Source organism: Pteropus alecto, unplaced genomic scaffold (genome assembly GCF_000325575.1).
Source record: "Pteropus alecto unplaced genomic scaffold, ASM32557v1 scaffold74, whole genome shotgun sequence".
In the NCBI taxonomy this organism is placed as follows: domain Eukaryota; kingdom Metazoa; phylum Chordata; class Mammalia; order Chiroptera; family Pteropodidae; genus Pteropus; species Pteropus alecto.
Genome location: NW_006436291.1, coordinates 5,188,605 through 5,190,545, shown reverse-complemented (window position 1 = coordinate 5,190,545; position 1,941 = coordinate 5,188,605). Strand labels below are relative to the sequence as shown.

The following is a 1,941-nucleotide window of genomic DNA, read 5'->3' as shown; positions in this document are numbered from 1 at the left end:
GTTCACCTGCAGCTCCCATCCCAACCCTCGGCAGGAACCTGCGCTTGATCCTCTCAGGAGGGGAAACGATGTGAAGTCTGTTCCATTACCTGTCACATCGGAATCTGCGGCTCTATTTTCCACATCTTCCTCTGCTCTTATCTCTGAGGGAGAAGGGGCCCCCCATGCTTGCCAAGATGAAACACTGTGTTCTGCATTACTTCCCTTCCAGTTTTCAATTTTTTTCCCCTCTCCACCTTCTGTGTTTACAAAAGTGCTCGGATATGTCCATTCATTTAAAAAAAAACCAAAACACAAAAATCCCTTTTCCTCATTCTTTTACTCCCTGTGTCTATTTTTATATCTCCTGCCTTCCATTTCTGGCCAGATGTCTTGAACTGGTAGTCTGTCATCACTGTCCGCTCATGCCTTCAGTTTTTGACATATGGCTTCTCTCCCCGCCATCCTACTGAGAACTGTTCTCTGGAAGGTCACTAAGCCTCTTGTTTGTCAGATCCAGTGACCTTTTCTCTGTTCTAATTCCTGAGGCTGTAGAATCTGACATTGTTTATTGCCATGTTTTTGAGGCTCACAAAACTGGGCTTCAAGAATATCTTTTTCTACAGGTGCCTGCAGTGCCTGGTCTTCCCAGGTGGTCTCTCATCCAAGTACTAACCAGGCCCGACCCTGCTCAGCTTCCGAGATCAGAAGGGATTGGGCTTGTTCAGGGTGGGTGGCCATAGACAAGAGCATACCTTTTTCATCTCCTGTCTTTTCAACCCATCTTTTTCTCCTCCTCCGGTAGTTTTCTTCTTTCCCACACCTGTGGCTTCACTGGTGACTTCTACATAGAGAACTCTCTGAAGTCTATCTCCAGACCCAGATTATCAGATTTCAGCCCAGCATTTCCCCTGCTGGCTGCACACTTCCGGCTGCACACTTCCTTCCTCCTGAGCCCGGGATACCCCGCACCTGAGCCAGCAGTCAGCACCTCTGATCTAGTTCTTCTGAGTTTCTGGTTGTTAATCACAACACTATCATTCAGAGTTCTCTGACTTCCGAGTCTTTCTTCTGCCCAAGATGCAGACACTGGCAAACAGATGAACACTCTGCTGTCTCTCTATCTCACTTGTCCTCTCTTCTCCATTCCCACGGCTACTTTGGTTTTAGGTCCTTGACTCTTAGTCGGTTTCTCTGTTTCTAATTCCGCCCTAGTCTGTTCCACAGACATTCCAGGTTAAGGTATAGCTCTGGCACTTTCCAGCTCAAAACCTTCCCATGGCTTTCTACTAGTAGTGGAATTAAGTACAGATCCACACTTTGGTAGTCAAGACCTCGTTAAGGCAGAAAAAATAAAATGGAATTATGTATCTTCTTCATGTAGTTTGGGAAACACTTGAAAAAAAGCCAAAAGAAAGTAATTGTCAATAAAACTACTGTCTCTAAAATGTAGTACAAGGGTTCTAAGAAAAAGAACTTTAAAAAGTTTTTTCTTTCAAATGAAGTATTTCTCAGAAATATATGTAAGGAGAATGATAATTTAATGTTGCCAAACAGCACAAATCAGTTCCTTAACTGCGACAATGCTATTTGCTCTATTTGTTGTCATATGTGTGTATATATATATATATATATGTCATATATATATATTTACTCAGATCCAGTGCAATGGAAAGATTTGACTGGGAAATCAAGAGCTTTATTTTTTAATTCCAGACCTAAATGATCTGGCTTTTCTTAAGTCATTTAAAATCTCTATGCATTAGTTTCCATTTGTAAACTCGGTGGGGCGGGGCTGGGGGGGGGGAACTTTGTTGGTAGTTGGCTGCATATTAGAGTCACTTGAGGGGTGTGTGTTAAAACATAGCCAGGCCCAGGCTCTCCTGCAGGTCAGTAGGTCTGGGATGGGGCCCAGATATCCATGTTTTTAAAAAGCTCATCTGGTAATTCTAATGTGGAGCC

General features: G+C 43.4%; 1 pseudogene; it reads right to left on the bottom strand.

The window, feature by feature from the left end:
* Positions 1 to 606: 606 nt before the first annotated feature.
* LOC112480527 lies at positions 607 to 724 on the bottom strand (annotated as a pseudogene).
* Positions 725 to 1,941: the final 1,217 nt, after the last annotated feature.